Source organism: Triticum urartu, chromosome 2, assembly GCF_003073215.2.
Source record: "Triticum urartu cultivar G1812 chromosome 2, Tu2.1, whole genome shotgun sequence".
Lineage (NCBI taxonomy): Eukaryota > Viridiplantae > Streptophyta > Magnoliopsida > Poales > Poaceae > Triticum > Triticum urartu.
In genome coordinates this window covers 519,325,562-519,339,843 of record NC_053023.1, presented here as the reverse complement: position 1 = coordinate 519,339,843, position 14,282 = coordinate 519,325,562, and positions in this window count along the sequence as shown.

Below are 14,282 nucleotides of genomic sequence, written 5' to 3'. Positions count from 1 at the left end.
AGATGCATAAGACCAGCAAGTTTTTTTGCCAATTAGCTTTCCGTGTGCATGCTCTTAATCCCCATAGCACTAAGAGAGGACCTTACTGATTCCCATATTACTAATTTCTGTATCAAACATCTATGTGCTAGCTCTGTCAAATATAATCAACTGAAATAATCTTGCTTGGTTAATGAAGTATTGACTTGCATTTTGTTGGTTGTGATTCCAAGCATGTTGTAGTTCTAGACATTAGTAGTACTTGTTACTGCAAGCATGTTATTTCCTGTCACACTGAATTTCCACCTGAATATATGTTAGCATGAGCGTGGTATGTTGTGTTGAACTAGAGAAACCATAGCTGGTGCAGCCCATTCAGAAGTGAGTTACACATTTTTTCTGCTGAGATACACAAATGTGGAAAGATGGGTTTTTGCTTGCTTAAGTTTTTGCTATGGTCTGCATGTACTCTATGTCTGTATGTTGAGTTTTACTTTGCCCGACCTCATATACAGAGATTTCACTCCTCTAGTTTTGCTTCCATGTTTTTTATTGTTGGAGTTGTTCCCTAGTTAATAGTTTTGTCCCGGAATCAGGCATTGTTGGTGCTGCTTGAGGATGTGAAGATATATCTGTTGTGTTTTTGTTTCTTTTTCTTTTCATCCTCAATGTGACCTGTTAATGAAGTATTGGTTGGTTGTGATTCCAAGCATAGATCTCTTGACGTTTCTACTTGTTAGTGCATTTCGATCCGAACATGTTGGCATGAGCGTCTCAATTAATTTATAGTAGTATATATATATATGCACGTTTCATCTTAGTCTCTTGGCAAGTATTTATGAGTGTCTCAATTAATTTAGTATGTTTTGCTATTTGTACTTGGATAGAAAAGCTAAAATCTGTATAGTGCTCTGTGTGTAATACCAAGTTGTTCTTGTTATTTACAAACTGCTGTTCTTATACACTGATCCACAACACCTTACATTACACATTTGAAATTAATTATAATACATCTAAACATAGTGCTTCAACACAGATTTATCCTATGATTATACCTGAGACATTAGTTTGTTTTTATGCTTTTGTTTCCCACAGTGCTTCAAGCTTGTTATTAACTCGATTTGTTGTTATTCTGTTTAACAGGAGCAGCAGCAGCTCATATGACTCTATTGTTGTTCTTGACCTGCTATTGTTGCTGTTGTAGGAGGAGCACGCCTAGGAGAAGAGAGGGCTCATTCCACTTGTTTGGAAGAGAAGACGATGAAGCATGGTGGTTATCTGGATAATCTGCCTTGTGTTTTGGTTGTACTTTGTACCTAGTTATATTGTATTCTGTAGTAGTCAGCACATTCTAGAGTAGAATCCAGTGAAGTTGTAAAACTGTAAGAAATGTGAGAAATATACTTTGTACCTAGTTCTGTTTCATTTGAAATATTTGTCATTTGTGTACTGTGAGAAATGTGAGAAATGGTAAGCTGATGAGTTCTTTGATAAAAAGCGATGTGGCTCCACTGCCAGGAAAAATCTGACAATTGGGACCCATCTAAAAACTGGACCACAAAAAACCCTCGAAAATAAAAATGAAATGGACCGCAAAAGGCCATGCCTAGAAAATAAAAAGGCCAAATTGTTCGGCCAGCCCCATGTAGCTAGAGAAAATTAAGAGAGAAAATATATAGTAAAAAGGCCGAATTGTTGGGCTAGGCCCATGTAGAAAACCGAAATGGACCAGGCTGAATCTTGTGCCACATTAGCTTGCCACACTGGATGCCTACGTGGCGTACGGAGGTTGCTAGTGACCAAAACGCCACAGTGGACATATTTTGGTCATAAACGTCTACGACCATTCCAGAAGAAAGGTCACTATAGTCAGTTTACGACCGCCAGCTTTTGACCTTCTGTTTTTGGTCACAAAAAGGTCGCAAATGAAAAACCATGACCTTTCAGTGACCAATAGTGGTGGTCACAAGTTGACATATTTCTTGTAGTGAGACTTTGGAACTCGTCTAAAGTGCTGCCTGGAGAGCTCCTCCGATGACGAAGACTCCTCCTCAAGCGGGAGTGCCGAGGAGGACAGCGACAACGACAACGAGGGCGTCGAGCAGGGGGATGCCGACTCCGCCTCGAACTGACCTCCTCGCCCCTCCCTTGGCCACGCACCCTGCCGAGGGCCTTCCTCGTCAAGCTCTCCATCGGCGCGTTCCCTGTCGCTCCCTTTTTGCCTTCACCTGCCGCACCTAGGAGGAAAAGGGAAAGAACGGGGATCACATGGCACTTATCTTTTTTAGTTTGTAAGCCTATGGGCCTTAGTAGAATGTAGACCTTGTAATCCCCTCGCTCGTGTACTCATTCAGTATGAATTGTACTTGTTAACAACGTATGAATGAAAAGAAGGGTGTTTGCCGAGTTTCTTTTGTGCGTGGGCGGGGGCCACACCGAGGAACGCGTCCTTGTTATCTTAAGATAAACATTGTAACTCGGCAACAGTCCTTGCCGTCCTCCTGCTCTATTGCTCGATTACACTCACGGCCATGGCGGAGGTAGGGGTAAAGCAGGATTGGGCCCTTCGCCTGCTCTCTTCCCACTGCGCTATGACCAAGTCCCGGCACAAAGTAAGATTTTTTGGACATGGGAAAGAGGGAGCATGATGGTATAAGAGTGAGTGAAGTCTTGTATGTTCAAGTTTCATACGGGAGTAGGGAGTGGGGAATGAAAAACTTATCTGATTTTGTATCCCCCCGGCAGTCTTGGCTTGCCGCGGTCGGACCTTTGGATCAGCAGCCCCCGGCAACCTTGGCTTGCTGGGGTCGGGCAGCCGGCCTGTTGTCTTTCCTCAAAATAGCTCAGCAGAAATGTCCATGCACCCTGCGAACCTAAAAAGGACGGGAAGGAACAGATGGATGCACACTCGACCTCTATGCTAGGGGTTAGTCACCGCTAAGCACTATCAACCCTAACCGAGCCAGAGACTCAACCTAGCATGCATGCTAAAACTTAGGGCGCGAGCGCTTCATTTATTTATGCTCAGGGTCTGCGCCTGGCTTTGTACAAAGGATTACATGCCTCGCCAGCAAGGCTTGTACAAAAGGTGGTCTGCCGGGGAGCCCGACAACCGCGCCTTATGGGTAAAACTTGCGAAGATGTTTGATGTTCCAGGAGTTGCTCACTGGAATAGCATCATTGGTCTCCAGGCGGACTGCACCGGGCCTGGTGACTCGTATTACCCGATAAGGGCCTTTCCACTTTGGCGTCAACTGGTTGGAATTCTTGGACGATTGAACGCACCAAAGAACAAGTTCGCCTTCCTCAAAGCTTCGGGAATGAACCTTGCGGCTATGATAGCGTGCAAGGCTTGCTGGTAGCGCGCTGCTCTCACAGCTGCCCGAAGACGATCTTCCTCAAGGAGTGTTGTGTCATCTTGCCGCAATTGCTCTTTCTCAAGATCATCATAAGCGAGCAATCGAGGTGACCCGTATGTGAGTTCTGTGGGGAGAACTGCTTCTGCCCCGTAAATGAGGGAGAAAGGTGCCTGGCCGGTGGCTTGATTTGGTGTCGTTCTGATTGACCAAAGAACCACTGGCAATTCATCAATCCAGCGTTGTCTGCACCTGTGTAGCCTATCAAAAGTCCTTGAATGGAGGCCTCGCAATACTTCAGCACTTGCCCTCTCAGCCTGGCCTTTGCTTCGTGGATGTGCAACAGGAGCAAAACAGACCTTGCTGCCGAGGTCCTAGATGTACTGCATGAAGACGTGGCTCGTGAACTGCGTGCCCTTGTCAGTGATGACTCTATTTGGCACACCAAAACGGCATACTAGCCCCTTGAAAAACTTGACGGCTGATTGTGCTGTCACCTTTCTCACTGCCTCCACCTCCGGCCACTTTGTGAACTTGTCGATTGCAACGTACAAGTACTCAAAGCCCTCGACAGCACGGGGGAAGGGGCCTACTATGTCGAGCCCCTAGACCAAGAATGGCCAGGAAAGAGGGATTGTTTGGAGAGCTTGATCTGGTTGATGAAGCTTCTTTAAATGGAACTGGCACGCTTCTCACTTGGTTACTAGTGTTGTTGCATCCTGGAGGGTTGTGGGCCAGAAGAAACCTTGCCGGAATGCCTTGCCGGCAAGGGCCCTCGACCCTATGTGGGAGCCACATGTGCCTCCATGTATCTCTGACAACAGCTCCAGTCCTTCCTCCCGAGGAATGCACCTCAATTTCACACCGTTTGGGCTTTTTCTGTACAGAACATCATCGACGAACTGATACATAGAGGACCGATGAGCTACTTTCTCCGCTTCTTCCTGCTCCTCAGGGAGTTCCCCTATTTGGAGGAATCGGATGGTATGTTGTGCCCATGCCGGAGCCTGGGGCTCGACGGCAAGGACCAAAGGCTTTTCCTCTGCCATGGGAGCGGTTGTCTCTACGGCCAGGGCTTGACGCCCTGTCGGAGTCTGTTGCCCCATGGCAGGCTCAGTGTCCACGGCAACACCCTTGCCGGCGGCTCCTGGGAGCTTGGTGGGAAAGAATTTGCCGGGACCTGATTTCCTCCGCTTGTTCTTCTCTGTCGATGGTTCAATGGATGGTTGAGTTAACTGAAGCACAAAAGTACCTGGTTCCATAGGTAGTTAGAGGGAAGCATGTTTCGACAGGTAGTCGGCGATGCCGTTCTCCACTCGGGAACATGCTCCGCTTGTATACCTTCAAAACGCTCCTCGAGCTTCCTCACCTCATCTACGTAGGCCTCCATCAACGGGCTTTGATAGTCTTTGTTAACTTGCTTGACAACAAGCTGTGAATCACCCCTGACGATGAGTTTCTTGATTCCGTGGTCTGCCGCGATCCTGAGACCGGCAAGCAACCCCTCGTATTCAGTAGTGTTGTTCGTTGACATCTCCCTGGGAAAGTGCATCTAGACTACATACTTGAGGTGCTCTCCGGTGGGTGCAACGAGCAGCACACCAGCACCGGCACCTTGCAGCGAGAAAGCCCCGTCAAAGTACATAATCCAGTTGCGACTTGTTTCCTTGCCGGGAAGAGTGGTCTCCTGGATCTCTTTGTCGGGCGTTGAGGTCCATTCTGCAATGAACTCTGCCAAGATTCTACTCTGGATTATCGAAGTACTTTCAAACTTCAAACCAAAGCTCGGCAGTTCCAAGGCCCATTCCACAATCCTCCCGGTTGCATCTGGGTTATGCAATATCCGTTGCAACGGGAGGCAGGTGACGATATTGATTGCGTGTGCCTGGAAGTAATGACGCAGCTTCCTTGAGGCCATAAGGAGGCCGAAGATCAATTTCTGCACGCCGGAGTACCTTGATCTAGCCCCCTGCAAGAGGGAGCTAACAAAGTAAACCGAGTGCTACGTCATCTTATTCTTCTGTACCACTTCATTTGGTTGCACAGGCCCTGTCCCGCCGGGATCAGACTCTGCCGGGGGCCTTGCCTTTCCGGCACCAGGCCCTGCCGTGGGGAGATCTGGCTAGTCATCCGCCATTCCTGCCGTTGCCACTGCCTCTTCGTCGACCTCCCTCTGCGCCACTAGCGCGGCGCTGGCCACTTGGTCCGTTGCCGCTAGATACAGCAGGAACGACTCGTGTGGCCTAGGCGCAACTAGTATCGGTGTAGAGGAGAGGTATTTCTTCAAATCCTGCAGTGCTGTTTCGGCCTCTGGGGTCCATTCCATTGGGCCCGCCTTGTTCAAGATTTTGAAAAAGGGAAGGGCACACTCGGCAGACTTGGAGATGAACCTTCTCATGGCGGCAACACATCCAGTGAGCCGGCGCACATCCTTGATCCGCCTAGGCGACTCAATTTGCTCAATGGCCTTGATCTTTTCTGGATTCGCCTCGATCCCGCGTTGTGACACAAAGAACCCGAGAAGTTTCCCGGACGAAACACCGAAGACACACTTCTCAGGGTTCAGCTTGAGGTTGATCTTGCGCAAATTTGCAAATGTCTCTTCTAAATATTGTACGAGTGTCCCCTTGTCCTTGGTTTTGACCACTATGTCATCCATATAAGCTTCCATATTTCTATGTAGCTGGGGCTCAAAACCAATTTGGACTGCTCTTGTAAACGTTGAGCCAGCACTCTTCAACCCGAAAGGCATTCGGGTTAAAAAACAATATGTACCACATGGGGTGATGAATGTTGTCTTCTCTTCATCTTCCCTCGTCATGAAGATCTGGTGGTATCCTGAGTAGGCGTCAAGGAATGATAACAAGTCGCACCCGGCCATGGAGTCAACAATTTGGTTAGTGCGTGGCAATGGGAAAGGGTCCTTTGGACAAGCCTCATTGATATCTGTGTAATCAATACACAGCTTCCACTTCCCATTTGCCTTGCGCACCACCACCGGATTGGCCAACCACATCGGATGAAGCACTCCCCTCACCAAGCCTCCCGCTTCTAACTTCCTGATCTCCTCCGTGATGAACTCCTGCTGTTCCAAAGCTTGCTTCCTGACCTTCTGCTTGACGGGTCATGCATGAGGACAGACAGCAAGATGGTGCTCAATCACCTCCCTGGGAACGCCGGGGATGTCGGATGCTTGCCATGCAAACACATCGACATTCGCCCGCAGGAAGGTGACGAGCACGCCTTCCTATTTTCTGTCAAGGGAGGAGCTTATGGTGAAAGCCCCTCCCGTGCCATCCTCCTTGACGGACACCTTCTTGGTCTCTGGCGGTGCAGCTCTCACTTTCTTGCTCTTGCCGGTGGAGCTCTCTGGCACGTCCTCGACGGGAGCACAATACTCCGGAGAGGTGCGCTTGCCAGAGTGGGTGCGAGAGGTCTTGTCGGTCTTCTTACCTCCCGGGGCTTCGGCGGCAAGAACAAGTGCCTTGGTGGCGGTCGCTGCAAGTGCCTCTCGGTAGAGTTGGTTAGCGCAGATCAGCGCATTCTTCTTGTCAGAGGGGACGGTGATGATGGTCATTGGCCTAGGCATCTTCAGCGTGTTGTAGGCGTAATGTGACGCCGCCATGAACTTGGCTAGTGCCGGGCGGCCGAGGATCCCGTTGTAGGGAAAGGGGATCTCGGCTACATCGAAAACAATCCTCTCTGTCCTATAGTTCAACTCGCCTCCAAATGTCACGGGTAGTGTGACCTTACCCTTCGGCTGACTCCTTCCCGGGTTGACCCCTTGAAATGTGCCCATCTCTTCGAGGTCTCCATCAGGAATCTGCAGCCCTTTGATCACAATAGGCAAGATCAAGTTCAGACCGGCCCCGCCGTCAACTAGCATTTTTGTCACCTTGAGGTTGTGTATTGTTGGCGAAACCAACAACGGCAAACACCCGACCGCAGTTGTGCGATCAGGGTGGCACTCAGTGTCAAAAATGATAGGCGTGCTGGACCACTTTAGTGGCTTTTGAGCATCGAATGTTGGTTTTGCTGCTGTGATCTCATGCGCCCACTGCTTGAGCTGGCGGTGAGAGGTGTGCAGCGAGGCACCACCGTCGACGCACATGGCTTTCGTAGCTTTCCGGAACTCATGCTCGCCGGACTCGTCGTCAGTCATGACCGTCGTCTTCCTGCTTCTTGTCGCGGCCCCGAGCGGGCCTCTCTTGCTGGTTATCCACTATAAAAAAAGACAAATCCGTGAGATTTTGTGCCGAACGAAAAAAATTTCTGTCATACCTATGACACTTCTGTGACGATAATTGTGACAAAACCCGGTATCATCATAGATGTGGTGGGGTCCGACTTCTATGACAAAAAATCATGACAGAAAATGGGCTTTTCATCCTGGGCGGCCCAAAGACGCAGCTGCATGACATTCTTTGAGCCGTCCATGACGGAGAAAACTGTGGTAGAAGCGAGGGCGAGGAAAATATCGGGGTGTTCCCGGTTATGGTGGGTGGTCGGGGCCGAGCGATGCGCGTTTCTCTCATACATGCACGCGCGTGGATGCGAGGCGTTGGGCTGTAACTAAACCCGAGCGAGGCGTTGTGCTCTAACTGAACCTGAGCGACTGCACTGCAGGCTACGCATTACTGAACCCGAGCGATCGATCGATGGCTGTTAACTGAACCCGAGCGATCGATCGATGGCTGTTAACTGAACCCGATCGAGCGATTCCTTCACTACTGCTGCTAACTAAAGCTGATCGATGCTGCCTCTGGATGAACAATGAGCGTTGCTGGGGGGTTTTAATGAACAGTTCCCGGTGGGGGTGGATGAACAGGACCCCGTGGTGTTGCCTCTGGATGAACAGGACCTCGATCGATTGAGCCGGTTGGGGCTGGATGAACAGGACCCCGTGGAGGGCAGGATGAACAGCACCACCCCATGGAGGGCAGGATGAACAGTAGCCCATGGAGGGGTGGTTGAACAGGAGCCCGTGGAGAGGGCTAGTTGAACAGTAGCCGGTGGAGTAGCGCGCGGTGGAGGCTGGATGAACATGAGCCCGTGGATGGACAGTTGCAGGTGGAGACTGGAGGAGGTCGACAGTGGATGAACAGTAGCCCGTGGAGGCTGGACAGGGTCGACAGTGGATATGAACAGGACCCACGTTTCGACCGTAGCGCTCCAACCAAGTCCGTTTCCTCCGTTTTGCAGTACGCCACACCCCTCCCGATCAACAGGACCCCCGTTTTGACCATAGGAGGTCCTTTTCCTCCATTTTGCGGTACGCCCGACCCCTCCCAATGAACAGGATCCCGTTTTGAACGTGGTCGGTCGAACAAAAGGCTGTTTCCTCCGTTCTGCGGTACGCCAGACCTCGTTTACATCGGTTGTTCCGTCCAAGCCCTCCCGATGAACACGACGACGCATTCCGTTCCGACCCAGCCGGTTGGCTCCCCATGAACACGACGATGACGGTGTTTCTCAGTTCCGACCCATCCATGTACACGAGCCCTGGCCGTACGTACACGCGAGTAGGTGTTCGAGACCCCACCTATATATACGTAAGTGGCCATATTTACTTTCTTGCACCCTGGCCGCTGTACGCACGTGTACATGCTACGTGCGTGCCTCCTCTACGACACGTGTGCGCCTCTACATCGACCAGTATGTACGTACATGTTTGCGACCAGAATGACAATGCTACGTACGCTTCGACCAGGTGGGTCCCGACTGTCAGGCACTTCCTTGCGTGCGAAGATGTAGCTGGTGGGTCCCAGCAGTCAGGGGGGCGAATCTTTTTTTGCCCAGACGCACTTCCTTGCGTGCGAAGATGTAGCTGGCGGGTCCCACCAGTCAGGGGGAAACATTTTTTTTTGCGAAATACGATGGCCCGTCTAGTGGGTCCCCGCTGTCAGGTGGAGGAATAATTATTTTAAGCATAATAAGGAGGCACTTCCTTGCTGCGGCCGTGGACCCAGCTGTCAGCCTCTCCACGTACATTCCACGTCCGATGGAAGCCGTTCCTTGACCACGTTGACCATGCCGCGCCGAGAGCACCAGGGCGGTGGACGACGGCGAGGCCTAGGAAGGGGACGACGCGGAGCTGGGGAAGACGCGGCAGTGGATGCCCACCCGTAGAGGAGTACGAGGGCTCACTGGTTCGCTGTGGTGTGAGGCTGCCATCGCTGCAGAATAACAGGGGGTGTGGGTGAGTAGAGGGATGGCCTGGCCAGCGGTGGGAATAGTAGGGGGCGTTGAGGCCTCCGCGGCAGCACAACTGGCCACGGGAGGCAGGAGCATGCGACATGACTGGCGCTGCTTTGGGCGGCTGGAACAACAAGACCAGAGGTTGAAGGAGCATTACGGCCGTTGGATGGACATTGTACGATCACTGGAGCTAGAATCGTTCATATTGACTAAGTTGACAAAGCACTCCGTCCCCGTCAACTTAGTAGGCCCACAAGTCAGCCTCTCACCAAGGTGGGTCCCAACCAGTAGGGGGAGTATTCATTTTTTTGTGCGTAATAAGGAGGCACTTCCGGTGGGTCCGAGCTGACAGCGGGGGGAATGTTTTTTCGTGCAATACGGTGGCCCGTCCGGTGGGTCCCAGCAGTTAGGGGGAATTTTTTTTCGTGAAATACGGTGGCCTGTCCGGTGGGTCCCTGCTGTCAGGTGGAGGAATCATTATTTTCCGCATAATAAGGAGGCACTTCCTTGCTGTCGTCGTGGACCCAGCTGTCCGCCTCTCCACGTACAGTCCATGTCCGATGGAAGCCATTCCTTGACCATGTTGACCTCGCCGCACTGAGAGCACAAGGGCGGTGGACGACAGGGAGGCCTAGGAAGGAGACGACGCGGAGCCAGGAAAGACGCGGCAGTGGAAGCCCGCGCGGAGAGGAGTACGAGGGTTCCCTGGTTCGGCTGCGGTGTGAGGCTGCCGTCGCCGCGGAATAACAGGGGGTGTGGATGACTAGAGGGATGGCCTGGCCGGCGGTGGGAGTAGTAGGGGCCGGTGAGGCCTCCACGGCATCACAGCCGGCCACGGGAGTCAGGAGCACGCGACACGACCAGCGATGCTTTGGGCGGCTGGAGTAAGAAGACGAGAGGTTGAAGAAGCACTACGACCGTTGGATAGACATCGTACGGTCACTGTAGCTAGAATCATTTATATTGACTAAGTTGACAAAGCCCTTGGTACGCGTCAACTTAGTAGGCCCATAGGTCAGCCTCCGAAACGGTGCGCCCCAGATGTTAGGGGGAGGAATCATTTTTTGGGCGGCTGAAGCAAGAATATCCGAGATTGAAGAAGAACCACGACATCCATTGGATGGACATCCAACGGCCACAGCTCCCAGAACCGTGTGTTGTTGACAAAGCCTTGCATACGCGTCAACTTAGTTTTTTAGGGGACACGTCAACTTAGAAGGCCCACAAGTGTGTGGAAGAGAACATATAGCCCATTTGCGATTTGTAAGAATGTACAACCCATTTTTTATTCTAATGAAATTTACTACAGCCCATTTACAGTTTGTTAAAAGTACAGCCCATTTTCTAGCTAGGACAATGATTAATAATTTCAACCAACCGCTCAAAACAGAATTGAAAAAAAATCCCACATTTTTATGGGATCCGAAATATTTTTATCCGAAATTTCTAGCCAGATTAAATATAATATCAAAATAAAGTTGTATTACGTTAAAATCCAACGAAATATTGCGCGCGCAATAAGTAATGAAATTAAAATTTTCAAATTCTGAAAATAATATATTTTTTAAACTAATTACACATTTGGTGCATTTTTTATAGTTCCTGCCCAGTTATTATAATTACATCCCATTTATTATTTCTTAAAGTCCATTTTCTTGTTAAGCCTAATGCATACCTCCTAGGAAAGTTTGCATCCCAGCGGGGCGGAGAATAACAGGTTGACCCGGATATTGTGTACAATTGTCGGCCTAGTTGCATTGTTGATGTTGAAAAAAGGACTGTGTAGTACAGTAGAACCTAACATGGCTACTCAACCCATATTCAGCGACGCTGGAAAGGCCCAAACAAGGCTTCTGTACAACTTTTTGAAGTCACTGAGCTCAATTAAGAACTTAAGAAAAAATTTAGATTACAGTGGAACCTAATTAAAAGCTGTCACGAGGAAAGAAATAATTCAACGGGTCCCACTTGTGCCTATGTGTGTGTGAGAGAGAGAGAGAGATACCCATCGGGCGATGCTCGTAAATACATCTTTCAGCCATATGCATTGCTGATGCTCAGTAAAAACTTATATAGTTGACACAATCATATAGAACATCATAGCACACTGAACTTGCATACAAAAATTTCACGCAGGCGGCATAATCAGGATGGAAGCAGTGGATCGCTATGGGTAGGGCTATGTTGAAACCAATGAACTCGTACATAACGGTTCATCGTCTTTATCAATGACAGGGAAATATCTTGAATGTTGTGCAAAGAAAACAGACAGACAACACAATAAGTTCTGCTAGCACATTAAGTTGACGTACAACCCTTTCTAAAAAAAGTTCAGGTACAAAATTAGAACATGTCACAATCAAATGTACTGGCACATCAGTGCTTCACACCCATAGCTCGGATTTAACTAGTATCTGACAAGATTCAGTTGTTACCTCAAATTAGAGCACATCCAGGCAGCCAGCCATGCCACTTCTCCCAAAGAAGCAGTGGCCTCCGCCGCACGATGGAGTAGGCCCTATGCCATCCATCATTCCGAGCAACATGGAGAAAGTCTGACGTTGACTCCTGTAATGGACGTCGTCGATAGACCCTGGCACCAATGGCGGCGGCAGGACTTTGATTGATAGATTGACCACTTCTTCGACATGCATGAACACTTGATACAGGTACATCCCTAATGTGGTCCGCGACGGCCTTGGTGGCGACGAATAGTACGACCCCGGTTCCTGCACCGGTATCTCAACACAAATCACCTTCAATATGGTGGACGGCTTCTTCATCCATGCCATAACCGTCCGAACCCAGCTGTTTGGAGGAACAAACATACTTACGAGCTCACCTCCAAGGTCGTTGATAAGCTCATTCATGGACTCGCTGTTCCAAGCACGTTGAGGCATGCCATGGAAGGTAAACTTTCTTGAAAACTCAAGCTCAGAGGGCACCGAGCCCCATCCTGGGTGCCAGTGATCAAAGCTCACCAGCGTGCCATCGCAAAACAAACGCCAGGAAGATTCAAACACATGACTGCAATCGAAAGTTGTCCGGAACCTGATGAAGAAATCAGCCGGTGGCGGACGACGAGAAAGTCACTTATTTGGATGTCGTGCGCAATGCCAAGAGCTTTGACAAGGTCGTCTAGCGAGACAGGAGGCCAGTCGCCGTTGATGGTTACCATCAGCACTTTGCCAGCAAACTGGTCGTCAAGCGCCGCCATGCCACTGTTGAGCGACAGCACGCAGCGACCGAAGGCAGGATGGACCTCAGGATCTCCGGCTCGGAGATCCGCGTTGATCGGCGACATGATAGTGAGCTTGAGTACAGGGAGTACAGGAGGGGGATTTGGGGGAACTGGAGTAGGAATCGAGATTCCAGAGGGGGGGGAGGGGCGGGAGATGGCGGATGAAAAGGTATCTTGAATTTCAAACACGCGCCAATATGCTCTCGGCGGGCAAGCGCACGAAAACACCGGTGGCGCCCACATGTCGGCCTAAGAGTCCTTATTCTTTCTTTTTTGGAGAGCCCGGCCTTTTTTTAGGATCTTTTGAGAGCCCGGCCTGAGAGTCATAATTGACCTGTTTGGCATTGCGTTACTACTCGGCCCATATTCAACGACACCTCACTGGCTCAAGCAAGTGTACACTGATCTCAAATTATATAACTTGAAAAAAGGAGATACACTCTGAACACTAGAGAATGGTGATGCCCTCATTTATCCCACCAGTAGTTCGAGACAATAAACAATTCGAAACAACGATATATACAACATTCAAACACTGACTAGTGACTACTATTGACATAAACAACAAGACATGATAGTTCATAAGAAGTCTTGCTACACCACCAAAACGCACCCATCTGCAGCGCTCAGACTCTCGTGATCCAGACGAGAATGACATTCTAAACAGAGCCAACTATTACATAGCAAGAGTGACATAGACGAGGATGACCAAATGACAAGGAATATGCATAACAAAAGAAACAACTACCCATCCAGAACAAGCAGCAAAGACAACAAAGTCATTCGAAGATATGATCCAACACCATCATAATTTGCAGCCCCGCTTCAGCGACCAATGATCCGGAGACACCAGTACTCCACCCTTTCGATGCAACAGCCCAATTACCTATCAACCTGAAGGCTTGAACCACATCATTGCATGTCATAATTGAGACATCCAAGGATCAAAGTTAATCCGGATGCCTTTGTCATTCTCACCTTCTTTTGGCTGCAGGCTGTATCGTTGACAATCAGGGGAGTTTGCTCCCGAACTCCTAGGGCTCACCATGTAGACACAGTTTTCCATAGCAAATAGAGCCTCTCTGCCATCAAGGTCCTTGCCAACGGTGATCTCCTGGTTAATCGGATAATTGAGTCCAAGAAACAGAGAGTGTGAACCAAGGCTGTTTACCCGCCTCCAACTAAAAAATCCTGAAGGCCCCAACAAGCTGGTATCCTGCTCATAGATGTAACAGCCACTGTCCGGATACTCACATATTTCACGGTGCATGTATACAGTGGGGTTTTTGCAATATAACTTTTACGGCTCATGTGTCCGAATGATCATCAGCCTTTTGTCGTCTTCTGATCGAGCGAAGAACCAGTTGTGCTTCCCTGTTTTTGGCAAAGGTGGTGTGATTACAAAGGGCAGTAACTGTAGGTACACTGCATCATATCAAAAAGGACACTCATTGTTAATGTAAGATCAGCATTGTTCATAGTATGAGTAGGATAATGCAAGAAACAAC